Source organism: Amphiprion ocellaris, chromosome 1 (genome assembly GCF_022539595.1).
Source record: "Amphiprion ocellaris isolate individual 3 ecotype Okinawa chromosome 1, ASM2253959v1, whole genome shotgun sequence".
NCBI lineage: Eukaryota > Metazoa > Chordata > Actinopteri > Pomacentridae > Amphiprion > Amphiprion ocellaris.
This window is the reverse complement of record NC_072766.1, coordinates 41,030,335-41,057,814: the sequence shown is the minus strand read 5'-3', so window position 1 is coordinate 41,057,814 and position 27,480 is coordinate 41,030,335. Positions and strand designations below refer to the sequence as shown.

General features: G+C 34.5%; 1 long non-coding RNA gene across 1 annotated transcript; it reads right to left on the bottom strand.

The window, feature by feature from the left end:
* Positions 1-27,480, bottom strand: LOC111569284 (uncharacterized). The gene is made up of 4 exons (XR_002746207.2): positions 27,380-27,480; positions 23,679-23,750; positions 2,190-2,286; positions 1-1,563 (listed from the first exon to the last, which is right to left on the bottom strand). It is a non-coding gene; the product is annotated as an uncharacterized LOC111569284 (long non-coding RNA).

The window sequence follows — 27,480 nt, the reverse complement described above, 5'->3', positions numbered from 1 at the left end:
GAAACTGGAAAAAGCTGCAATAAAAACTGATTTATGATGAAAACGGTCTGAATGCAAACTGTCTGAGACGGTGTACGGAAGTCTGCATGTGCCACAATTAAAACTGAGTCGTTTAATCAAATAGAAATGTTTGTTTTAGTTACTAAATAAGATCATACACAAAGACACATAAATCTAAAGTACTGCTAAAAACAAACTGGAAGTGAAGATTTAAAGCAATTTGATGGATGACTGACAGATTTTATGAGAAATATCTCCAAGAATACTGCCATTATTACAAAACAAAACATCAGATTTTCATTAGCAATAATAAAATCTGAAAACGCACCAAATTCAAATATGAAAATATTTAATTCTCATGTTTAAGTTGCATAAATCCATTGAAAATTTGGTCAATAAAGTTGTTTTAAAAAATGCAAATAATAATTACAGTTGTACATTTTTGTGTTATGTTTTAAATATACAAATATATCAATAAAATTACAAAAATAAATAATAAATTTAAATTGTGACTGAAAATAAAAATAAAAACCTACATTACTGAATAGCCAATAAGTGTTTTTAAAAAGAAAACAGTTTTCTTTTGTAGTTTTTTGTTTATTTTAACAATTTATTGTATTCTTTTCTTTTTTTAACAACACTGTAAAATTCTTCTTTTTTTCTATACATATAAAACTATTAGTGGTTAAATGAGAGATAAATTTCACATATCCATAATATAAAGAATAAATATTAGTTTGAAAAACTGCTAATCCTTATAGATATCATAAATTAATATATAAATTAAAAATTAAAAAATTAAAATATATATATTAAAATTATGTTATTCCAGTCAAAAAATGTCATTATGGTCATTTAAAGTTACACCTTTTTGATATTATATCACATTACACATAGAAATTTATTTTTATTCTGTCTGTTTTTGTACTTTTATTTTTGCGTTTGTGCATTTTAGAAATACAAAAAAAATGTAAAATAAACAAGAAAAAATCCAGAAAATTGCGGATGTTTTTGTATTTAATTCCATTTAGTTTGATTTAATTTATTTTAATTTAGTTTGATTAATTTAATTTAATTTAGTTTAATTTACCAGGTAGTAAAAGAGTAAATAACAGCTGCGGTTTTTAAACATTCTGAGTCCTAAATCTGTCGTCTGGATCCAGAATAAGACGTAACTTCCTGCTGATTATCTGTGAATCTCCTTTAATAAAGTGAATCAGCTCCTGTGTTTGAACGAAGCGTAAAAATGTCTTCAGCTGCATCTTTTCAAACTCAGCATCAGATCACCAACATCCAGTCGTCTTTAGCCCTCCACCTGCACTTCCAGAACACAAACCCACTTATTCTCCTGCAGATTCTTCTTCTTTGAGCTGCATAAAGACACTTCTTCACACCAATAAACGCTCCATGTTCCTTTCATCTGTTCGTGGCTCCACACATCAAACCAACGTGTAAAATGATCCTCATTTACCAGCAGCAGAAGTCAGAAACATCGTCTTATGCTCCAATAAATAACTGAGTTCAGATGTTAAATAAAAATAATGCTGGTGAGAATCAGACCATCTGGAAGAAGAGACGAGAGGAATAAAAATAGATCAAAATAAATAAATTAGAAGAGCAGTCGTGGGTGGAAAATGTGATGATAAACTAAATCTGAAAGACAATTTTTATATAAACAGCCCCTGACTTACTGAGATAATTAGATTTTTAACATTAAAAACATTAAAAATTAATATTTCAATGAATCAGACAAATTTAAATAATCTATATTGATTAACTGATTGATTAATTTCCTGAACTTATAAATATTTAATATACTTCAGCTGAATATTTTAATATAATTTTAATTTTGGATTTAATAATAGTAAGTAACTTATATATAATTACTATTTAAAAGAAATTGTCAAAATATGTCAATTAGCTAAGTAAATTTGTAAAAGATTTGATATTGTAATATTCAAATTATTATTTTGCTTCTTTTATTTTTGTACTATTTCTATGAAAGGCTTTGCATCAATTCAAACAACTGGAGTCTAATAATAAAACAGATGAGTGATGAATAATAACTGCTCCTACATCTAACCTCACATCAACAGAAGATGATGGTTATTATTCATACGTGACGTCAGATTTCCTGTTTCATCTGATTCTAATCAACCTGCAGGTCATGAACTCGTGTTTAAAACCACCTGATGGCTGATCCATCCGAGCAACGCGACCGACTCCAAGCTTTTTTTCTCATCTGAGTGACAGAAGCTCTGACAATGGTAACCCAGCAACACCTTGCTGCAACAAAAAGAGAAAAAAAAAGTAAGCCTGCTTTGTGTATATTGTGGGAGATATTAGACACCTGTAACCTAGCAACAAGTCAAAGCGACTTCTTTCCACAACGCCAGGCATCGAGGGGAAGAACTTTTGGTGTTTTTTTTTAATCCTTTGAAGAAACTCGGAGCTGTTCCTGATCTCACTCTGATGAGATTTAGTTAATAAAGTTTGGAGAGCTGCTAAAAAGACTGAAATGCTGCAAGATATTCTTATTTTTTTAGGGCTAAAAGGATTTGAAAGCATTGTGTTTTAGTACTTCAAGTGTGTTGAGGAAAAAGAGCAGATCAAGACCCCACATCACTCAGTGGATCAACAGATGATGTGTTCGGATTCAGTAACAGCCTCTGAAATAGTTTTATTAACACATTTTCACTATCATCAGCTCACCTTCACCCTTTTTCCTTCTCCTACATGCAACGCTACAGGTTGTGTTTGCAAACCTGTTGCACCTAATGCACCTTTTAGCACCAAAATAATCTCTTTTTTTTTGCCAGTTTCTATGTACAGAAGTGATTTTTTTAAAACGGAAATGCTTTCTCTGCAACAAATCCATCGCAAAATGCATACAATATATATAAATATAATTGTTTCCTACAGGTTGATAATTTACTTTCCATGGAGGTGCATAAAGAGGCTCATGTTTGAATAACCGCTATTATTTTAGAAAGCTGCAATTTACAGATGTCCCTTAAATGCATTACAAACATCAATACAAGCAAAAGTTTACGGACGTTCCCTAAATCCACTCTTGCACAGAGAAGCCTCTAGTCCTTATCTAGGTACAGCAGCACAGCTCATGGCCCAAAATGAGATTGAAAAGGGTAAACTAAAGTGTTCTAATGTCAAATTTACCTCTTTTATCTACCTGGCTGGGCCACCAAGAGATGCAAAGACAGATTTGTTAAAGGTCAGAAGCACCGGGGTGACAAATGAAAATGTTTGGCAAATTTGGACCAATATATACATATATTTCTATATATATTTGTAGCATAAAAACACAGGAAGAAATTGCTGAGTGAAAATGTGTACAATAATACTAACATTAAAGTTCAACATGACATGTCACCAGACTAAACTATATCTGGAATTTAGTCTTTTCTAACTGCTACTGTTGTTGTGTTTCAGATCTGAGATCTGTTTTCAGTTCAACAATAAATAGTCTTTCTGTTATTAATCCAAAATGCACATTAAATTCACCTTGATTCACTGTGGTAACACTGCTTGTTTGTTTTGTAATATCAAATGCCAGTAAAACCTTTCTAGCTACCTTCCTGTCTTGGGTTTTAGTCTGTATCAGTTTGTTTATCTTTGTACGAGTGTCAAAATTAATGCTTTGAGAAAACTAAAGCTGCTATTTTGTCAAAATTACATATTCAGCTTTTAATTACACATAATTTTATTGTATCTGAGGCAGAAATTAAACAGCTGTGCAATGTCATGGATATAATTCACAACTCAGACTTTAACTTAATTTTCAGCACTGTGCTTTAACTTCATAAAGCAGGATTTTATACAGAAACCGGCATCATCAAAGTCTGTTTCACCATCCTCCTTGATGCCTTTGACAACATAAACAACATTCTTTACTCCCGCATCAGAACCTCACAACTGGTTTAAATTCCATGACAAACAGTTGATTTACATCACTAATTGTACCTCTTTTATTGCATTTTCCTTCTAAGGTGTCCCTCACAGTTAAATGCTTGGTCCTCTACTGTTTATTTTCCATTTGAAACATCATCTCTCCACATACACCGCTATGCTGCTGATATTCTGCTTTATACCACCACTTAACTGATCCCAGCACTAATTGTACCTTTTCTGTTGAATATTTTTTTCTTTCCTATTCATCCCTCAGAGTTCAATACTTGGTCCTCTACTGTTTATTTCCTACTTAAAACATCATCTCTCCACATACACCGCTATGCCGATGATATTCTACTCTACATCACCAACAAATTGATTGTCACTGAAACTTCTTCCACGCTTTGCAGCAAATTTAACTCACTAATTTAGACTGTACATAATATATCCTTGCACCAGCATTCACATCTCCATTCTGTTTCCTTGATGCATCGTCAATGACAGTAATTCTTGGCAACAACAACTTCCTGTCATCACAAACTGCCTCCCTGCCATGCTTCCATTTCATCCACACTCGACTCCAATGACAGCTACATCACTTGGTCCTTAATAATTCAATAAAACTCCAGAAGTCTGCAGCTCGCCTCCACACTCAGCTGGCCTCAGGAACCTTCGCTGCCTCTTCGTCTCGCAACACATGCAATTCAAGCTCATTCTCTTCACTCACAACGCCTCCTGCATGGTTGGGCTGCTTCCTGTTTACCAACATCCTCACCAACCTCTTCTCCAGCTTTACTTTCTCCAGCTGTTGGATTTCTCTTTGAAAGCACTTTCCTGATTACACTAATCTGTCGACACTCAAAAAGCTACTCAGAACTCGCGACTTTACAGCTGCTTGTTAATGTACTTTCAGTGTGTTCTCTGCTTTTAGAGTGTTTGTTACTTGTGTGAAGCACTTCTGAGTATACTGTGAAGAGCTCTATGGTTACAAAATATATTATTGCATCATTATTTTCATTGATGGTGGAGAAGGAGCTGGGAGAAAATGAAAATGGATTCCAATTATGCAATTTTGTAAAACTGTAATATGTGAAAAGAACTTAGTAAAGGTAGTAAAAATGGAATTCATCTAAAGAAATAAAAAAAATCTAATTCTGTTCCTAATGCCTACACTAAAAGAAACAACGAACTGTGAAAATACTTTTAAAAAATAATGAAATAATGTAACTTGTACTATTTAGTTTTTATTATGAATATTGTTACCTTCCTAAAATAATAGCTTAAGTCATTTTTTGACAAAAGTTATTTTTTTGCCTGAATTATCTCCTCATGATGCTGACCACCTCTGGTAAAATCACCTACAACCTGTTAAAAATAGTAAAAATAGTTTGCGGCCAGTTTTGCTTAATTGAAATCAGCTCAAAAATTTTGTTATTTTACAGATATTTTCTAATATTTTCATAATTTTCTTGGTTTTTGAGGATTACAATATTTTACAAAATAAAATAAATCTGCATTGTTCGAAACTTAAAGAGACGATGTGGTGCTAATCAAGAAACAAGCTTTTATTCTCCAAATCTTCACAATAAAACTCCCTGAACCTGTTAAAAAAGCAGACATTTTACTGCTAAATAATGATTAAAGTTTCATTTCGGGGATTTCCTTTGTGGTTGAACTACTTTACTGGGTAAATCAACACTAATTGTACCTCTTTTATTGCATATTATCTCTTCTAAGGCATCCCTCAGGGTTCAATATTTGGTCCTTTACTATTTATTTTCCTACTTAAAACATCGTCTCTCCATATACACCACTATGCCAATGATATTCTGCTCTACATCACCAATAAACTGATAGCAACATTAATTATACCTCCTCTATTGCATTTTTCATTCTAAGGCATCCCTCAGGGTTCAGTATTTGGCCCTCTATATTTATTTTACTTAAAACACCATCTCTCCACATACACCCCTAGTTTTCAGTCAGTTTTGCTTAATTGAAAACACCTAAAAATGTCACCATTTCACAGATATTTTCCCATTTTTTTTCACAGTTTTCATGGTTTTTGAGCATTACAATATTTTACCATTTTAAAGTATTTTTTCTGGTACCTTTGAAGCCAGATTTTCCCTTTTTTTAATTGGGATTTAGTTTTAAAGTGTAAATTATTTTTATTTTTTATAACAGCTGAAAATGTTGTAAATCTGTAGTGTCCAAAAGCTTGTTTAATAACTAATTAAGAAACAAGCTTTTAATCTACAAATCTTCATAATTAAACTCCCTGAACCTGTTAAAAATAGACATTTTACTGCTAAATAACGGCTAAAGTTTCATTTCAGGGATTTCCTTTGTGCTTTACCTTCGTTACTGGGTGAATCATGGCAACGTCAGTCTGCTGAGGAAAATAAAATGTGTCTCGACGTGTCAGAAATTGGTCCTGAGGTGTTTTTATTGAGCCAATTAAGACGTTAAAAACCCCAGAGCTGATGTTTTCTGCTGAGTCCATCAGGAAGATGTGCTTTGAAGGTAAGGTAACATCAAAAAGATCTTAAAGTGCTGCTCTCCCTCATCACGATCCACATTTAGGTGTTTTCTGAAGCCTCCGTTGGGTTTAAATACATCCTGCAGTAAACGTAGAAACCAACCTCAGTTTGACCTTTAGCAGAAAGTAAAGACTCTTCCGAGCCCGTCGGTTGGCATCCTGGCTAACTTTAATTCTTCTCCAGGCGTAGTTTAACGCGCTACTGCTGGAACTTAATTAAATACAGACAGTAATATTCAGCCATGTAGAAACTGCTTTTCACACACAGCCGTTAAACGGACTTTAAAGAAATCTGTGATGAGGTGAAATAATCCTCCGTTAGTGGATGAAGAATGATAAATATGCAGAAAATCTGAGAGTTGAGGTGCATAAAATGACACAGATTTACTCCATTATCAAAATCTGTATCTTTATAACACATATAATTCAGTTTTTTACATTTGACTGTAAATTTGGACTTTTTTTATTACAATTATTACTGTTTAAATCTGCAAATATATTGTTATTTTACAGATATTTGCAGTAATTTGAAAGAAAAATGTGCATATTAGGGATTTGAAATGGCAAATTTTACAATGTGTGTGTAAATTTTTTTAAAAATTAAACAAATATTTGCCATAATTTGAAAGAAAAATTATGTGTATTTATATACATTATTGAAATTATTTTATTTTTTAAAATTTTAAAACATTTTTTACATATTTTTCCTGTTTTAGAAAATTGCAGATATTTGGTAAAATCATAGGAAAAAATAAATGTTAACTGCGATTATAGAATAAAATAAGAAAATACAAATATTTGCTGTTATAAACAGTACAATTATATTGAATTATATTACATTGTTTTATATTATATGCAATATGTTTTTTCAAACAGATATTTGTGATTACGTGAAAGAAAAATAATGTGCATTAATACATACATTATTGTCAAAAATGCTAGTTTCAGTTTGGATTTCACACAATATGTTTCATTTTATTCATCAGACTTTGCATTTTATTCAGATAACATAAATATATTAATATGTGCATTATATTCTAAAATATTTAGGCCAAAATGGGGCTAACCAACCACTGAACTCCTGAAAACACTGACTTTCACACCTTAAAGATCCATAAAAAGGAAGAAATGTGTTGAAATCCTTGAAATATGAGAGAACCTCTGAGTGTTTTATTGTTTTTTCTCTTTATTTGTTGCATAATTCACATCAGAGGCCGACTGCAGCTGATTATTCCATCCGAAGCGTGGCTCTCTCGGCCCACTCCTGGTGGAACATGGAGCTGGTTCATTACTGTAGAGAGCAGAGGATCAATAAATCCACACATTTTCCTGTCCACTCCGTTTAGGCCTGACGCTGCAGCCGACCACAGGCTTTTATCAGAGCTGCTGCTCTCTGAAACTGCAATTTGCAGCAGTTTACAGAAACCCAAAGCTTTTAGATGTGGAAAAAACAAACATCAACAACAAAAAAAAAACATCTGAAGTGGGAGGTATTTATGAAACATGGCAGTAGATGAACGCTTTTATTCTGCAGATGAGGATGTAGTTTGATTAGAATCAATGTTCCCACTGAGCTCTCTGTAATAATCAGCCACAAAGAGACAAAACAACGTGTTTATAAATGAACTCCTGGATGAAAACTGAATGTGATGAGTTTAATTATTGATCAGTCTGCCAGGATTCTGATTTGTACTCATCTAGATGATGTATCAATAAAATCTGTACATCACAGTCACATCCAACAAGAATATTTACAGCAATAAACTGTACATTTAAACGGTTAATTAAATATGAAAGATAAAACCCTTCTGTATTATTAATTATGAGGATTAAATGGATTCATCTTGAACTAAATTTATGGCCCTACAAAAATTAAAATCAAATAAATCCAAAGATTCGCTGGATTCCTGATGAGCAAACTTTGTTTTTATTTTTTAGTATATATTGATTAGTTTGTATGTGTTTCCTTTTGTTTGTTTTATTTTATAAATTTTGTTCAAAAGAATTCAAAATGGAATTAATTTTATTTTGCTTTATTTTTTCTGTTCTTCTATTTCGGTCTATTTAAATCTTAGTTTATTTAGATTTTGCAGTGTTTTTTATTTTGTTGTATTTCTTTGTTTTGCTGCATTTTTATTTTTGATGTATTGCTATTTTGCTGTATTTTCATTTTATTTTGAGCTGTATTTTTATTTTGCTATGTTTTTTTTATTGTACTCTATTTTTTCAAGATTTTTATTGTTCTGTTGTATTTTGCCATAATTTTTATTTTATTTTGCTGTATTTTATTTAGCTGTTTTACTATTCTGTTGTATTTTCATTTATTTTACCATATTTGTATTTTGCTGTATTTTTTTTATTTTGCTGTATTTTGCTGTATTTTATTTTGCTGTTTTACTATTCAGTATTATTTTCATTTTATTTTACCATATTTTTATTTTATTTTGCTGTATTTTTTATTTTGCTATATTTTTATTTTATTTTGCTGATTTTTTTATTTTGCTATATTTTTATTTTAATTTATTTTGCTGTGTATTTTTATTTTGCTTTTTTTTTTAATTATATAGCTGTAGTTTTTTAATTTCATTTTCAATCTTAAAACAAAGTTTGTCCCTGTATCTCTTGATTCTGGAGCTCCTTAGTCCTTCTACCTGTAGTTTCTACACCTGGTGGAGGTTGCAGCTGGTAGGTATGTTGTTGATTTTTCAAAAACACGACCCTGCTGCCTCTAATACCTCCACCTGAGCAACAAAACCCGACCGACTCGACATCAAAGAGCGTTAAATTTGATTCTGTCCAGCTTCAATCCTGTACAGGGTGCTGGTTTTATATGCTTTAATTATCTGATGTTTAATGTGGATGATTGGAACAAAATATTTCCTCGGTCTAATCAGTTAAATTAATCATGTTCCTGTGGTGGCCTCATTAGCGGATCAGCTAAAGGTGAGCAGCAGGTAAAAGTTCATTAAACAGATGGAGGAGCTTCAGATCTACGCTCTGGTTTTGATCATCTGTGAGGAAACTCTTCAGATGAGGAGCAGGAATCTGGTTATTCTGAGATTATTCAGCTTTCTGATCATCTGCGTCTCTTTGACAGAACAGCCGAGGACGACAAGCCTCTTTGGTCTCTGCTGGGTTCAGCTGCAGGATTTTCCACTTTATTCACCACACTGTGTCTGAACCCACTGATTAGCTGTAGATGTGATATTATGTATAGTAATTATATATAGAGGCCAAACTCTATCACTAACAAACCGCTAAAATGATGATAATGTGGAAGAAAATGGTCACAAAAAGGTATTTACATGCTGCAGTATGCTGATTATTATTAGACCACCACTGTTTTCTTCAATTTCTTGTTCATTCCAATACCTAGTACCACTAAATGTATATTACCTGAAGACTACATTGAACAGGACAAAAAATGCAGCTGATTCCATCATACTTTATGTCCTATCTGACCTGCTTCAGCTTCATTGTATTCCCAGAGTAAATAAGAGGACATTTCATGTCATCAGCAGCACATGCAAAGGTCTAGAGTGGTTTCCTGCTGACATTCAAGCCGTAGCACAACTCAGAAGTTGTCTGCTCTCACATAACGCCTAAAACTAAAGAGTTATGAAGCCACAAAGGCAGCCATCTTGGCAAAAACTGAAGATCTCCCAGACAGCCGTTCATTCCACCAAGAAAAAACAAGCCCAACATGGTTCTACCAAACTGCTAGCTGGTCAGGAAACGTCTTTCTATCCACCAGATGACCATCACTCATCAGTTCCTGTGTCAGGAATCATCCTCAGATTCCAGGGACCTTAAAAATGAGTGGGCACTGTGGAGAAATGGGAACTTGTTCAGCAAGGACAGTTGGAAAGCGGAAAAGTGACTTGTTGAAGCTGGTCTGAAGCCACACAGGACAGGAAGAAGCCCTTCATCAAGGAAAGACAGAGGAAAGCTGGTTACTCTTTGCTGGGATCACAAGGATTGAACTGTTGATGATTGGACTAAGGTTCTCTTCAGGGATGAATCCAGTTTTCAGTTGATGTCCATCCAGCCAACTTACTGGTTAGGAGGAAGCCTGGAGAAGCTACAAACCAGACTGTCTGCCCCTACAGTAAAACATGGGGGTGGATCAGTGACCATCTGGGGTAGTTTCAGTCTGGATGGAACAGGGTGAATGAACCAGGTCATGTTTGGGGCTACTCTAGAAAACAGTCTTCTTCCATCAGCTGGAAAACTCTTTCCTGCCTCCAATGACTGGATTTTCCACCAAGGTCAGTTAAAGCCTGGATGGAGAACCAGAACATTGGAACCATGCCTTGGCTGCTCAATCACCAGATCTAAATCCAACTGAAAACCTGTTGAAAATCATAAAACGCTAAACGGAGAACCACAAACCCAAAACCAAAGCAGATTAGTTAGAATTAGTGCAACAGGAATGAGCTGCTGTGATCAGAGAGCTGGTGGAGAACATCCAAGATGCATGGCTGCAGTCATCAGAAACAATGGTTATGAATCAGTACTAACTCCTGTGTGGATCATGGGACTAAAACAGACAGAAAAGAAAACATGGAATCCTAAAAGCTGTTTCTGGCAGAACAATCCCATAGCTATTGATGATTGGTTATTATCTAGAAAACCATGGAAAATGTCTGATATCAGCTCTGAAATTAAACTCTTATCAGCTATTTTTGTTGTTATCATTATATTTGTCCAAACAAATGTACCTTTAGTGGTACCAGGCATTAAAATGAAGAAGCTGAAGAAAACAAGGGTGGTCTAATCATTTTTTCCTTGACTGTAAACACACACATATATATACACACACACACTATACTGTTTAAAGACATGATTATTTTATTTACTCGTCAGCGTAGATAGATGCCAGTGAGGCCTGAAGCCAGCAGCAGCTCGAACCTGTTCATCACTCATTCCGTTTCAAACTAAACCTCTGTCCTGCTGCAGCTGTCATCAGATATGCTCTTTCTCCACTGTCCTTTATCCTCTCTGGCTGTCAGGCTGCCGTCACGACGTCGATCCTTTAAATATGCATCCACGAGTCGAGTTCAAAGCCTGTTTGTGATTGGAGGAGAGAACGTGGAAGTGACCGGCGACCTCCATCTCCAGCGGATAACGAGGACTTCAAAGCTGCCGCTCAGGGAGCCGTTTATGGAGCCGGATCAGCCGGAGAGTCGTGTCCGAGACCTTCAGTGTTTTCTGTTTGATCAGAGAGCATGTTCTCATAGAATGTGCAGAAAAAGCATAGAGCAGGTGTCACGCTTCCCGACGGCAGGGTAACTCCACTCATCTCCACAAATCCGTACGGCCGCTTTTGTGTTTGACACCCAAAAAGCCCCGGATTTAAATTAAAAGCCCCGCTAATACCGCCTTAATCGGGGCTTCGCTGCGCTCCCAGCTTCTTCTTCTTCTTCTAGCAGGAATTGGACTCGGCAGTCATTAAAATGACAAAATAAAATGTGAAATTCCCAGAAAAGATACGAGATCTTTATAAAATTACAAAACCAACAAAACAAAACAAAAAAAATTACGCTCTTATGCAACTAAATTAAAAAAAAATAAACAGAAAAACAACTGAAATAAATTTATCAATTTTATATAATAGTTTATCATATTTCCTTTGTCTTTAATCGATGATTTCATAATTTTTAAATTTATTTTATTTTATCATATTTCTTTTCTCTATAATTGTTGACTTTATTATTATTATTTCTAAATATGTTTTATTTTATCATCCTATTTATTTTGCATTTAATTGATGATTTCTTATCACCATATATCTTTTGTCTATAATGGATGATTTTATTATTTTTAATGTATTTTATTACATTTTATCATAATTCTTTTGCCTGTAATTGATAGTTTTTTCAACTTTTTAATCTATTTTATTGTATTTTATCATCATGCTTCTTTTGTTATTAATTGGTGATTTTATCATTTAAGAAAAACAGTTTTATTTCATTTTATTGTGAAATTTCCTTTGTCTTAAATTCGTAATTTTTATAATTTTTAATCTATTTTATTTTATCATCATATTTCTTCTGTCATTGACTGATAACTTTATAATTTTAATCAATTTTATTGTATTTTATTATCATATTTATTTTCTCTTTAATTGATGATTTTAGTATTTTTAATGTATTTTAGTTTATCATCATATTTCTTCTAAAGCTATTTTGTTTGATCATCATGTTTCTCTTGTCTTTAATTGATGATTTTATTATTTAAAAAAATCTATTTTATTTCATTTTATTGTCAAACTTCTTTTGTCATTAATTGATGATTTTTTTAAAAAACAATTTTATTGTATTTTATCATCATACTTCTTTTCTTTTTTAATAGATGATGACTTTAGTATTTCTTAATCTACTTTATTTCATTTCATCATATTTTATTTGTTTTTAATTCATGATGATTTTATTATTTTTTTCATTCATTTTATTTTATCATATTTCTTCTAAATCTATTTTATTTGATCATCGTATTTCTTTTGTCTTTAATTGGAGAGTTTATTATTTTTTTTTAAAACTTATTACACTTTATTTTATCATCATTTCTTTTCTCTTTAATTGATGATAATCTTATTTTTCATCTATTTCATTTTATTTTATCACCGTATTTCTTTTGTCTTTAATTGATGATTTTATTATTTTTAAATCTATTTTATCACCATACTTCTTTTGTTTTTAATTGATGATTTATTTATTATTTTTTTTATAATGTGTTTTAATGAAATTATCACTATGTTTCTTTTGTGGTGAATTGATGATTTTATTATTTTTTATCTATTTTATTTTACTATCATATTTCATTTGCCTTTAATTGATGATTTAAATATTTTTTTAATCTACATCAAACTAGTATCTATGGTTGTGACTTCTACAAAGCGAGTGCACGTCTGGACCCACTTTGATTTCATTCTCCATCAGATTCGTCGTCGCTGTGAGGAAATATTTTTCTATGAGCTCCTCCCGGAGTGAGACTGTGATGACAAAGTGCCTCTGGACCGATTGCTTTGAAACACATCAGAGAAAAATAATGCTCTGTGGCACATCTAATTCATCAAGGCGCCGCCACACGCTTTTTTTACCAGCTTCAACCCTCAGGCTTTGTTTATTTATTTATTTTATTTTTTTTCCCCCTGCAGGTCAAATCAATCTGCAGAAGAGCAGACGTGCTCTGGAACCCGGTCGATTGTCTTTCAGCAGAATTCCAGCTTCAGGTGATTCAGCTTTAAAGACGACTCGACATGCAGATGGATTCTAAACCTGCATCAATCAGCTTCACGATGCTTCACAAACGCAAACCTGGCAAAGTCTGCAGGTTTTTATGAGAAAAATGGGAAATCTGCAGCTGAAAGTTGGAGCGTCCCACCTATCAAACTTCAAATAATCCATGTACAAAATCCTAAAACATGCAGTTCCTGTGTAAATGTTCTTGTCTTGAGACGAAATCAAAAAAACACTAGGAGAAAAGAATGTTGAATGAAAATATTTTTAAAACACAAAATGAGTCTGGAGTTCCCCCTAAAATGACATTTTTCTCTTGTGTCTCCCCCCAATGACCTCAAATAAAACAGTTCAAATGAAATTTAAATCTCCTTTTTTTTGGTATTATTTTTTTCATTGATGTCTCTGTAATTGTGGGAACATTTTTTTTTTATCAGCATAATATCTTAAATAATTAGGTACACAGAACGACAGAAATGCAACAGAAAACGACAATAAGAACATACAAAATGACAAATGCATCTGAAAATGACAAAAACAAGACAAAATGACAAAAAAAGAAGGCACAAAATGACAGAAATGTAACAGAAAACAACAAAAAGAACATACAAAATGACAGAAACAAAACATTAAATGACAAAAATGAGACACAAAATGACAAAAACAAGACATAAAACGACAAAAATAAGACACAAAAGACAGAAACGAGACAGAAAATGACAAAAACAAGAAAGAAAATGACAGAAACAAGAAAGAAAATGACAGAAACAAGACAGAAAATGAATTTAAAAAGACAGAAAATGACAGAAACAAGACAAAAAATGACAGAAACAAGACAGAAAATGGCAGAAATAAGACAAAAAATGGCAGAAATAAGAAAGAATATGACAAAAACAATACACAAAATGACAGAAACAAGACGGAAAATGACAAAAACAAAATAGAAAATGACAAAAACAAGACAGAAAATGATAGAAACAAGACAGAAAATGAATTTAAAATGACAGAAACAAGACAAAAAATTACAGAAACAAGACAGAAAATGGCAGAAATAAGACAGAAAATGACAAAAACAAGACAGAAAATGATAGAAACAAGACAGAAAATTACAGAAACAAGACAAAATGAATTTAAAATGACAGAAAATGACAGAAACAAGACACAAAATGACTAAAACGAGACACAGAATGACAGAAACAAGACAGAATATGACAAATACAAGACACAAAACGACTTATTTGTTGCTCAGTACAGAAAGAAAACCAGTTTCAGTGACTGATCTACAAGAGAAGTCTGTCTGATAGAACATCTTTTACTTTGTTTTCTAAACTGGGGATTCTAGAGGCTTCTATGTGCACAAACAAATTAAGAGTAATACGACTAAATAAAACCAATGTGCAAAAAGGAAGAAATTTAAAAACCTTGGCACAAGTATTAAAACATAATCCAGGGTTTTGCATAATTTATGTTTAATATTTAAGCTCTTGTCTGACAATAGAGAATTGCCAAAAGTTAATATTAAGCTGCAGAAGTCAATAAAAAATAATCTAAACAGGTTTCCATTTTGCGCAGCTTTAAATAAGTTTTATTCTTGTGTGATAATAAAAGAAACTCAGACTAAGCGGATTATTTTAAGAATTCACTCAGTTGTGAAGATTTTCAGCTTTTTTTGTGTTAATCTTTGTATTTGTTCCACCACTAAAGTCACTTTTTTCCAGTCAGATGATCCTAATTTGTGCAGAAACATCAAAATGCAAAATAAAAAAATGTGGAAACTCAAATGCAAAGTTTATTTTTTTGTTCCTAAAATGTACAAAGCTGTCGAGTAATGACAGCTGAGGACCGGGGGACGTTGTCATGACGAAGCCAAGTTCACGTCAGCGAGAGAGTCTTTTAAAAGCGGGAAATTTGGCAAAAGAGAAGTTTAGTAGGTGGTTCTGATCAACGCGGCTGCAGATGCATTAATGCGAGAAAACGGCGTCTCATCTGCAACCTGTCGAGTGCATTTGATGTGTCGGCGTTTAGTTTTGCAGGGATGGAAGAGGTGTGGGTGGGTTTAAAGCCCAGATTTAATGGTAGAAGTTCTGAAAAATAAAGTGTCTGAGTTACTGTTCAGTTCAGTTAAAGCTGCAAATTGTTTAAAAAACGTAATAAATGACTTCATTTACTGAGTTTGGAGGCACATTTTGAGGAGGAGATGGAGTTAGATGATATTAAGAGAGAGAAAAAGCTTTTAAGTGAAAAATAATTAGCTAAAAGTGTTGGTCAGACGCTTCTACCGGACTGACTAGTTTTACTGAACATAAACATTTGCTCTAATGAACAGAAACAGTAAAACATTGATGTCTAAACATTTTCAGCATCATGGAACACATTGACTAACTGCAGTCATGCTGGTCTATGGGCTAGTTTACGACGGTTTCAGGATGAAACGAAAAGGTTTCGTTGCGTTTCGGCCCCCCTTTTACAGAGAATTGGCGTTTTAGACGACCTAAAATGGAAACTTTTGAATATGGCCTGTAAGCGGCATTTTGAAGTGTTGTTACAATTTAGGAAATAATCATTTTTGTTGTTGAAATACAGACATTTGATATGTGAAAGTAAAGTGAAATGGTTAAATTGTTCGACTTAATTGTTATCCTGTGAGGCTTTCGTAGGCTTGCAAACGCAGCCACAAGGAAGAGTGTTGCCAAGTGTTATGTTCTGTCGAAATAAACGAGTGGGCAGTGGAGCGATACGGTAGTTTTACCGTCGTTGTGATGATCTTAGTCAATAAAACGCTTACAATGATCTCCCGTCCCGCCTTTATGAAGTGGTTACGCCAACAAGAAACTCAAGAGAATTAAGAGTTGAGACTACAGAACTCAAAAGGCTAAAGAAACAAAGATAACCATGACATGGCCTCCAGAGTCAAATTTTATAAATTTTTTTATCAAATTTTATATCCTTATAGTGCTGTGTGATGATGTATTCATCCGCTCCAACTAGATCCACATAACCAGTTCCGATGTAACGATGAAACACCGCAGGCAGTAAACAAAGGACTCTCCCATAACCAGTTCCAATATAACGCCGTATATTGTAAACCGAGGACCTGCGAGTGACCAGTTCCAACAAAATGATGAAATGCCATAAATGGTAAACCGAGGACCCGCCCGTAACCAGTTCCAATGTACTGACAAAATGGTGTATGTCGCAAACTGAGAACCCACCCATAACCAGTTCTAACGTAACAATAGAACGTCGTACGACATAATTCGAGGACCCACCCAAAACCAGTTCCAACGTAACTACGAAATGCTGTAGGCTGAGGACGGTGTAAAGGGAGGACCCACCCGTAACCAGTTCTGACGTAACGATGAATTACCGTAGATAGTACACCGAGGACCCATAAGCAGTTTTGATGTAACGCCGTAGGTCGAGGACGTCACAAACCGAGGACCTGCCCATAACCAGTTCCAACGTAATGACGAAACGCCATTCATCGTAACCCGAGGACCCCCTGTACACGTCATATAATCAGCCCACCTCTACATCGGCGACTGTACTTCTTCTGGTCCGTGGAGGAACCGGTATCAGTAGCGTTCCTCTACAAAGTTACATCACTGACTACCAGCCTGGCATGCATACTACAGCATTCTAATGTAAACGCAGATTTTTTTCACTCCGTTATTGTGTAAACCCATCAAGGCAAAGGAAATACTGAGTGGGTGAAATGTTGTTGTGTAAACGGGGCCTAAATGTTGCACTTACTGATTCAAACGCATCAAATACTTGTAGTTTCTTCACTAGTATGAAGCTGAAACGAGGACAAACATTGCAGAAAAGTGTCATGATAGTAACACGGTGCAACAGACAAATACATGTTTTTTACATGTCTGTCAGCTTCTCCACATGCTTCCAATGTAAACAAGTATACGAGTAATGAGCTGTCGGATAAGTATGCTCTTTGGTGTTGAGCGAGCCGAGTATCGTCGAGGGGATCGCCTGCGATAAGACGAGCCGAGAGCAGGTTTGCTTCTGGCGGAGCGCCCAGGAGGAAGCCACGTTTGACCCCCTCCTGCAGCCGGAGAGCTCTTTGAAGCTCAGCGTTGGCATGAGTGTCAGTTTCAGGGTTGGATTAAATTGCGGGGGGGCTCTCGCCAGCATCAACAGATGCATCTGGACTCCCGCGACGCCTCAGCGCCAGCCGTACTTTACCACTTGGAAACGGCTGCATTGGTTTAATTACCCTCCTCCGAGGCGTCGACGCATCTCAACTGCCACCCCCACCACGCATGAATTAATGATGCACATCTCTGGCTGTTATTAGCGAGCTGCTCTGGGAAACAAACTGATCCAAGTTCATCCTGGATTCAGCTGCAAAGAAAAACAGGTTTCCACTGTAGAGGAGCGAACAGCGTCGATTTCTACGAGGTGTTCGGACCTTCGGGGACTGCAGCGCCCCGTGTGGGAGGACGCAATGACAGCATAACGATGACTCAAACTAGAAAGTTGTTGTGCTGGATTTATGAATGTGGACAGTAACAATGTCTAGAAGGTACTGCAGATACACGTCTGTCCTCTGTGGCAGGGGTGTCCAACATGCAGCCCGTGGACCAAAACCGGTCCTCCAGAGGGTCCAATCCGACCTGACTTTGTACAGTGTAAAAATTCCAGAGAAGACATTAACTGCAGATTGCAAATTAGTAAAACTATAGATTTAAAATAATTTGTAGACCATGACAAGTTGCTTTGATCATAAAGTAAAATACTAGATTGTTCATTGTTCTTTTGTGTCTTGGTTTTGTAATACGTTTTCTTTTTGTTGGGTTTTTTTTATCTTTTTTTGCCGTTTTGTTTCTCGTTTTTGTCATTTTGTGTTTCATTTTTGTCTCATGGGTTTTTTGGCAATTTTTTCCATTGTTTTGTTTCTTTATTGTCATTTTTTTGTTTGTGACTTTTTTGTCTCATTTTTGTAATATTTAGTCTTGTTTTTGTTGTTTTTTTGTCATTTTTTTGTCAGACTTCTGTCTCGTGTTTTTGTTGTTTTGTGTTTCCTTTTTGTCTCACTTGTGTTTTTTGCCGTTTTGTCCTTTTTTGTATTTTTTTGTCTTGTTTGTGTCCACTTTTTGTCATTTTGTGAGTTTTTTTGTCTATTTTTTTGTCTCGTTTTGCTTTGTGTTGTTTGTTTCATTTTTGTCATTTTACATATCATTTTTGTAAATTTTGTTGTTTTTTGGGTTTTTGTCTGACTTGTTTTGATCATAAAGCAAAATGCTATATTGCTCATTTTTTTTTGTCATTTTGTTTCTCATTTTTGTTTTTTTTGTGTTTCTCGCTTGTGTTTTTGGTCTATTTTTGTCATTTTGTGTTTTGCTTTATTCATTATTTTGTGTAGCGTTTTTGTCGCTTTGTGTTTTTTGTGTCTCGTTTGTGTTGTTTGTCTATTTTTTGGTCATTTTGTTCCTCGATTTTGTAATTTTTTGTCTTGTTTTTTTCGTTTTTCCATTTTTTGTGGCTTTGTAACTTTTTGTCTCTGTTTTTGTTTTGTGTCATGTCGTTTGTCTCATTTTTTGTCATTTTGTGTCTCGTTTTTGCAATATTTTGTCTTGTTTTTGTTGTTGTTTTGTCTTTTTTGTCTGACTTTTGTTGTTTTGATCATAAAGTAAGATACTACATTGCTAATTATTCTTGTGTCATTTTGCGTCTCATTTTTTAAATATTTTGTCTTGTTTTTGTTGTTTGACTTTTGTCATTTTGTTTCTCGTTTTTGTGATTTTGTGTTTCATTTTTGTCTCGCTCGTGTTGTTGGTCGATTTTTTGGTCGTTTTGTTTCTCGCTTTTGTCATTTTGTGTCTCATTTTTGTCATTTGTTTCATTTTTTATCGTCTTTCTGTAGCTCAAGCATACACTTCATGCGAAAAGTCAACATGCTTTTGTGGCTTTACCCTGGATTTGAACAGCAACTTTCAGTATATGAAATCTCCCATCATGGGCTAAGTTGGCTAAAGCCTAAAAACAGAGCCAGTAGAAGGTCTTAAAGTCTAGTTTCCCGTCAAACAACTCAGATTACACCATACTTAAAGGTTAATGTAGAACCATAGGCCAACAATGTGAAAAAATGACCTCCTTCTCTGCCTTTAAACCCTTAAAAAACAAATGTTTTCTTCATAGACTGCCGCATCATCCTGCTCATCTTTAGCAGTTCAAGCTAATAACAAAAGCACTTGTTGTTGAACCGTCTGAGATTAAAGTCCTTTATTGAAAATCCACTCGTGATTCTATTGTCCTCCAGCATTTCTTTAGTGTTTGCTTTATTGAACGAACCTAATCCTCGAGGGAAGTCATACATGCACGAGTTGGACGGTCATAGAAAACAAAGCACGTTTAATCTTCAGTGCAACACGACATGCAATCATCGGCCAACTATTACAACACTGGACAACACCGTTATGTGCTTATGTACACAGAAACTGGTGGATTTTCTTATCTAGCAGTGTGTTTAAATGCACAATAAACAGATACATTACACATGTACTCTTCCTTCTTTATATTTCTGTCAGCCCTCAGTCTCCTCTTTGTGTTTCTTGATGCTTTTAGCTGTTATCGTTGTTGTTATTGATTGTCTCTTCTGCTATGCTAAATGCCAGCTCAGGTCAGCTCAGTAACAGTGCCTATCCATTGCTAATTCAGGGCTAATCCAGCGTTAATCCACTGCTAGTCCAGGGCTAATTAAATGCTAATTCAGTGCTAATCCTGTGCAAATTCAGTACTAATCCTGAGGAAATTCCATGCTAATCCAATACTAATTCATTGATAATTCAGTACAAATCCTGTGAATATTCAGTGCTAATCCAGTGCTAACTCAATGCAAATTCAGTGCTTGTGCAATGCTAATTCAGTGCTAATCCAGTGCTAATCCAGGGTTAATTTGGTGCTAATCCAGTGCTAATCCTGTGCATATTCAGTGCTAATCCAGTGCTAACGCAATTCTAATTCAGTGCTAATCCAGTGCTAATTCAGTGCTAATCCAGGGAAAATCCTATGATAATTCAGTACAAATCCTGTGCATATTCAGTGCTAATCCAGTACCAACTCAATGCTAATTCAATGTGAATTCAGTGCTAATTCAGTTCTATTGTTGTCCTGCATTTCTTTAGTATTTGCTTTATTGAACGAATATATTCAAGGGTAGGTCATACTGTGCTAATTCCGTGCTAACTCAATGCTAATTCAGTGCTTATATAATGATCATTCAGTGTTAATTCAGTGCTAATTCAGTTCATACACAAGTGCTAATTCAATGCTACTTTAATGCCATTCCAGTGCTAATCCAGTGCTACTCCAGGCCTAATTCAATGCTAATTCAGTGCTTACACAGTGCAAATGCATTGATAATTCAGTTCAAATCCAGTGCATATTCAGTGCTAATCCAGTGCTAATTAAGTGCTAATCAAATGCTAATTCAATGGTAATTCAGTGCTTACACAATGCCAAGTCAGTGCTAATTCAATGCTAATTCAATGCTACTTCAATGCTAATTCAGTGCAAACTCAGTGCTAATTCAGTGGAAATTCAGTGCCAATTCAGCACTAATTTATTGGTCATTAAATAGTAATTCAATGCTAATTCAGTGCAAACTCAGTGGAAATTCAGTGCTAATTTAGTGCTAATTCAGTACAAAATCAGTGGAAATTGAGTGCTAATTTAGTGCTAATTCAATGCTAATTCAGTACAAAATCTGTGTAAATTGAACGCTAATTTAGTGCTAATTCAATGCTAATTCAGTACAAAATCAGTAGAAATTGAGTGCTAATAGAGTGCAGATCCAGTTGTATTGGTATTTAGCAGAGACTGGTGAAATATCTTTTATAAACAGTCTGTTTAATTGCACTATAAACAGATATATTACACATGTACTCTGCCTCCTTTAAATTTATGTCAGCTCTCAGACTCGTCTTTGTGTTGCTTGGTGCTTTTAGCTGTTGTTGTTATTGATTTTCTCCATCCTAATAGCTTGAACGCTCTGCTGTCTGCAACCACAGCACAAGTTTTATAACACATAAACTCCCAGATTGGTATGGTTGTTTCGCTTTATTTTTTTTTTAATAAAACATGTTTATTGTACCGTCGAGATCAGATCCAAATTAAAATGTGAGGGCGTCTCTAGAAATCCCGTTGATGCACCACAGCAGCTCCGGCTGATGAAAAGGTGTGGAGTTGATGTGTTTCCCAGGATTAACCTGGCAGATCTCATTCATTACAAAACCCGCTTTAATAAAGCAGAAATTACCGAGTGGGGATCCCTTTGAACGCCAGAGTCGGCTGGTGCACGGCTTTTCAAATGATTCAGATTTGTTTTGGGCTTCGGTTCGTGGAGTTCAGTGAAGTGTTTCTGCAGGGCTAAGCTGCTCTAATGCATTGTAATTACTTACAGGAGAGCACTTCTATGGCGGCCGAGCGCCGTGTTTTCTGATTGGGAGTCTGACACAATTGAAATTAGCAGACGGATGTGTCGATGAAGGATGCCGTAACATCCAGCGTTTGTTTATCCCACCAGGCCGGTCGACACAAAGCAGCTTTTATAGAAAAATCAAGTGGTGTTTTTATGGTTTTGCAAGCGGAAATTGGGAAAATCTTGATTACACTACAATCTTTAGCATCTAGACTTATCCTGTGTTTTTTCTTTTTTCCACAGATAATGCATGGATCTAAAAATGACTGTATTAAATACTGTTTTCCTCCATAATACACACATTTCAAGTATTGCAGATCAGCTGTAGTACCTGGTTGTGCCACCAGGTGGCACAGCAATTCTGTTTAACCCTCCTGTTGTCCTCATTTATGGCACCAAAAAATATTGATCCTTGTCTGAAAAAAATCCAAAAATTCAGCAAAAAAAATTCCACAAATTTCTGAAAATTTGCAAAACCTACAGGAAGAAAATTCCAGTAATTCCTCAAAAGTTTCCCTTAAAAAATGTATTTTTAAAAAAAATCCCCCAAATTTGGCAAGAAAATTCTTGTAATTGTTTTCAAAAAATGAGCAAAAATCTTTAAAAAAAAAAAAAAAATCCTAAAAATATCTAAAGCGATTCCATATATATCAGTAAAACTTGTAGCATTTTTAAAGAACATTCACAAAAAAAAAAATCAACCAAAATCCAGCGAATCTCATTGGATTTTGGTTGATTTTTTTGTGAATGTTCTTAAGAAACATTTTTAACATTTTTTTTTCCACCAAAAAAATGTTCAAAGATTTCCCAAAAATGTTGAAAACGTGGACATCAGAAGTTTCACTGTGAAAATATTTTTTTCCTCACATTTTCAAACTTTAGATTGGGTCAATTTTGACTCGCATGAGGGTTAAAACTGTAGAGACCAGAGGACGCCTTCATGTTGGCAAACAGAGAGCATTGTGGGGGTTTAGCTAGTAAAGGGGCACCATGATAAAGTCTTCTGTGATTCTTGATGACTTATAACTATGGCAAGCTCCAACAGGACATAGTTCCTGTATCCAGATGTTAAATGTAATAGCTTTTTTTTTTAAATTACAGATACATCTGCCATGTTTATATAAAGCTAAACAGAAATATGATTGCACAGTAAACCTTTAAATCTCCCTTCAAATCAAATGAAATATTGATATATCATAAAATAATGTTTGGAACTGTGTTGCAAGAGCAAATTTAATGCCTCAATTTTTTATGTCATTTTTGTTCTCTAGTGAATGAATGCAGCAAAAAAAAACAAACAAACCTCGCAACACCTACATTATCAGTGAAGATTGAAAGGGACGAATGCCAAAGTTCCAACTTCTACAAACATCAGTGTTGGCACCAAACCCTGAATCCAGAATCAATCGGACTCTCATCAAATTACAACCAAGAAACACCTCCTGCAGTATCAGCTATAAACATTACAGACACAACATCAGCACCACAGAGCTAACAACAGCCAACAAACTGACCACTGCTGAACAAAACAGAACCATTTCAGTCCTACCTTTAGCGTCTTCTTGGGGTCACGTTAATCCATAATTAGGTTTACAGGATGAGGAGCCGACGTCTGGGTTCACTGTCGAAAAAAAACAGGATTTCACGTCAGTCCAATGTCCTGACATCGAGGCTTTTAGTCTTGTTCATATCAGATTTACCACTGAGAAAAGTCTCATTAGCAGGCTGTAATAACCGTTAGCATGGCGCTAACATCTCTGCAGTACAGTTATCACGCTCTACTGCAGGCTGATAGTTTGGTTCCACGTTCCTTTTGCAACTTTTCTGTTGTAAGAATGAAAAAACTGCATTGAGCTTCTGCTGTGCTAAATGTCAGCTCAGGTCCCTCAGCAACAGTGCTAATTCAGCACTAATTCAGTGCTAATCCAGTGCATATTCAGTGCTAATCTGAGGCTACTTCAATGCTAATTCAGTACTAATCCTATGCAGATTCAATGCTAATCTAGTGCAAATCTAGTGCTAATCCAGCTCTAATTCGATGCTAATCCGATACTAATTCAATGTTAATTCAGTGCTAATTCAATGCTAATTTGGTGCTAATTCTATGCATATTCACTGCTAATCCGGTGCTAATCTAATGCTAATACGTTGTTAATTCAGTACTAATAAAGTGCAAATTCAATGCTGATCAAGTACAAATCCAGTGCAAATTCCATGCTAATTCATTGCCAATTCAGTGCTAATCCAGTGCTAATTCAATGTCAATTCAGTGTTAATCCAGTGCTAATTCAATGTTAATTCAGTGCTTATTTGGTGCTAATTTAATACTAATTCATTCATAATTCAGTGCAAATTCAATGCTAATTCAGTGCTAATCCAGTGCTAATTCACTGCTAATCCAGTGCTACTTCAGTGCTAATTCAGTGCTAGTTTAGTGACTCCTCCAATACTGTTCTTTGCACAAACTTGCATTGTTTGTTTTGCCATCGTTATCTTAACTTTACCAGCAAACCAATAAAGAACAACCAGTTTAGCCCAGAGTTTTAAATTCCACTTAGCAGCAGCCCATCACACACACAACTTAATTTATGTAAACAGTTTTCATTGATTGAAATAAATACTTTAGTCAGTGCCAAAATGACACCATCTGCCCTAATCTGTTTTATAGCAGAATGAAATAAAAATGAGAATGAAATCAGCTCACCTAAATAATAAATATAATAATAATAATAAATCATCTAAATAAAGACATTTACTGTGAATTTTTCATCGACAATCAATTGTTTAAAGGGTCTTGCAACAAAAACATATTTTCTGGGATAATGATGAACAGAACACACAAGTCTGAACAATAATCTACAAATAGTTGATAGATTTCTCAGGGAAAATGCATTTTAATTTCTTAAAGCAGATGCACTCTCAGCCCACAGGAATAAATTCTGCATTTATTAGGGACTATTTTCAGATGCAGGTTAACAGACAGCAGAACATTGTACATGGATTCCAATTAAGCTGTAATATCTCAGTTTACTGTAATAATGAAACATACCAGCCACTTGAAAATCATCAATAATGTGGCTCACAACACCTGCACTCAGCAATAACACCTGTTTTTCTTTGCTTTCTCTTACGCCATGTGTTTGGAGAATAAATGAAGACTGTAATCAACGGGGACAGATGAGTTAAATGAAGATTATTAACAGTTAAGTAGGCAGATTATTCCTCATAAAGTCTTAAAGTATTTCCAGTAAAAAGGAGAAAAAGTTTTATTTTGGTAGTTTGTTCAGAATAAAATAACTCTAAAGCAGTGAAAACTATTTATGTCTCTTATTTTATTCCTCAGTTGGAAAGCACTTGTATTAAATGTGATATATGCAGTAAATAACAGTGACTGGAAAGAAGACAACTGTATTAGTATATAGCATATATATAATATATAGATATATAAGTTTGCTGCAGAGCTTCTACTGTAGCAGCAAAGGAATAAAAAAAAAATTAAATTCACTCAAGCTGTGTGTAAAACACATTACAATTCAAGGCCTGTACCTTTGATTACTGGGCTTTATTTCAAATGCCCCCAAAAAACACAATTAATATGCATAAGCTGTGCTGGAATCCAGTGCTAATTCTGTTCTAATACAGTACTAATTCAGTGCTACTTCAATGCTAATTTAGTGCTAATTCTGTGCTAATACAGTACTAATTCAGTGCTACTTCAATGCTAATTTAGTGCTAATTCTGTTCTAATACAGTACTACTTCAGTGCTAATTTAGTGCTAATTCAGCGCTAATCAAATGATAATTCAGTGTTAATCCAATGCTAATTCAGTGCTACTTCGATGGTAATTAGTGCTAATTCAATGCTACTTCAATGCTAATTAAGTGCTAATTCAGCGATAATCCAGTGGTATTTCAGCTCTAATTCAATGCTAATTCAGTAGAAATTCAGTGTGAATTCGGTGCTAATTCAGTGCTATTTCAATGCTAATTCAGTGCTAATTCAAAATACTAATTCAGTGTATAGTATACAGCATATATGTTTGCTGCAGAGCTTCTACTGTAGCAGTAAAGGAGTAAAAAAAAAAAAAAAAAAGGTTAAATTCGCTCAAGCTGTGTGTAAAACACATTACAATTCAACACCTGTACCTTTGATTACTGGCTCTCATTTAAAATACCCCGAACAACCACAATTAATGTGCACAAGCTGTGCCGGAATATTAAAAACTTTCTCTTTCCCAGGTTATAAGAAGACAGAGAGTGTCGAAGCTACACCTTGCTGCCTTCATTCTTCAGCTCCTGCAGATTTGCCGGCTGCATGTCATGCAAATGTCTAAAATACAGAACAACGTAGGATGGAAAATATCCCATGTGTGGATGTATAACTGCACAAAGCCATAAAATCCAAACAGAAGAGACAAAAATAATCTGAAATAAAAGAAATGTTAAAATCACAAATTTATGAAGGAAAAAAAATAGATGTAACTGTCCAGATGCACATTTTAAAACTCCAAACGAGAGAAAAACAGCTTTAACTGATCAGAAATATCACAGCTGATAGTTAATATAGCAACAAATACGCTAAAGCTCGGCTAGTTCTGTGTATTTATTGACCAATTATTGATCAATTAAGCTCCTCTCTCAGAAACGTCTTTCAAACAGCAAAAGCTGAGTCTGGAAAACAATAATTGACAGAAGACAAACATATTTAGTTACAGCCACCCTTTAGTTACCGAGTTTAATTTCATATTCTACCCTTTTGGAAACATTTTTTGTCAGTAGATCCACACAAACTGAGGACAGCATCCTGATTTAATCACTACTATTTATATTTTGCAAAATTTAGAGAATTTGGACAAATTTTTGAGTGATTTTTGTCAAATTTTAAGTCATTTTGGATAATTTTTTTAACCATTTTGAAGATTTTTTGAATCACTGGAAATATTTTGATTAATTTAAGAAAACTGTTGTCATTTTTTGACAGATTTTGAGTCATTCTGGATGATTCTTTAAACATTTCAAAGATTATTTTGAGTCACTTAGAAGACTTTTAAGTCAGTTTGGAAACATTCTTGGTCATTTTTTGAGTCCTGATTTAATCACTCCTATTTGTATTTGACAGAATCTGGGGAATTCTGCTGACATGATCTGCAATGCAGCTTTCATTAACCAATCACACAGCAGTTAACATAAACTTGACTATATTAAGAAACATTTCAGAACACCAAGAAAGCAGATAAACCTTTCACCAACCATGAATCCATGAGTGGACTTGGATCTCCTTTGTTCTTTCCTTGTGTCTTTCTCCTCTGAAGATTGTTTGGCTAAAAGAGTGAGCTTCCCCCAGTCCTTCC